Source organism: Nicotiana tabacum, chromosome 18 (assembly GCF_000715075.1).
Source record: "Nicotiana tabacum cultivar K326 chromosome 18, ASM71507v2, whole genome shotgun sequence".
Classification (NCBI taxonomy): Eukaryota; Viridiplantae; Streptophyta; class Magnoliopsida; order Solanales; family Solanaceae; genus Nicotiana; species Nicotiana tabacum.
Genome location: NC_134097.1, coordinates 8,767,676 through 8,768,967, shown reverse-complemented (window position 1 = coordinate 8,768,967; position 1,292 = coordinate 8,767,676).

Here is a 1,292-nt window from a genome sequence, read left to right as displayed (position 1 = left end):
TAAATAAGTCTGTTACGGCGTGCAACCCGATCTTCCAATATGGACTTTTAATAAGTCGGTTGCGGCGTGCAACCCGATCCTCCAATATGGACTTTTAATAAGTCTGTTGCGGCGTGCAACCCGATTCTCCAATATATTCATTATAATTAATTCTGTTGCGGCGTGCAACCCGATCCTCCAACATATTCATTTACCAATTCTTATAGAAGAATTTTCCCAATAAATGCAATAATTAATATAAAATTATAAGACAACAAGCATACAATAATTATGATTTAATTACGAAACAAACAAAGGCTAATAGCAAATTATTATAGAAATCAGAGAGGAAATATGCAGTTTAATATTTAATATGCTAAATGTCAAATAACAATTAAAACACATAATTCAAATAGCATGTAACAATTAATGCAGGAATTCAAGAATTTATGTTTGACAAGGAATAGGAGAGAAACAATCATTATAATAATTAATTTATGATGTAAAACAATTTATGAGTTTTCAAGAAAGCAGGCAAACAATTAATTTCACGACGTATAGACACTCGTCACCTCGCCTATACGCCGTTCATATGCTTTTCACATAACAAATAATTTAAGGGTTCTATTCCCTCAAGTCAAAGTTAACCATGAAACTTACCTTGCTTTGCAAATTCCAATCAATTACTCGACCACAGCTTTTTCTTTTAAATTTGTCTCCAAAAGCTTCAAATCTATTCACAAACAATTCGATATACTCAATACCAATCATAGGAATTAATTTCATATGAATTTATAAATTTTTCGGATAAAAATTCAAAATTTATTTAAATATTCGACAGTGGGACCCACGTCTCAAATCTCGAAAAAACTTACGAAATCCGAACACCCATTCCGAGACGAGTCCAGCCATATAAAAAATATCTAATTCTGATGGACCTTCAAATCTAAATTTTTCGTTTTTGGAAAGTTTTATAAAAATTCCAATTTCTTCCGTCTAAATCCGAAATAAATGATGAATATAGACTTAGATTTATGAAATACAATCACTATATGATAAAGAATACTTACATAGTTCGAAATCGTGAAAATCTCCTTTGAAATCGCCCCTAAGCCGAGTTATGATTGAGAGTTTGTCAAAAATGGGAAAAAATCCCGTTTTGGTTCTGTTTTAAGTCACAGGCGTCAGGCCTTCTTCGCGTTCGCGAAGGGCCTGTCGCGTTCGCAATGAATAGCAGCCCGTGGCTTTCACGTTCGCGAAGGCTTTTTTCCCCTGGCCTTCGTATTCGCGTGCCAGTGCTCGCGTTCGCGTAG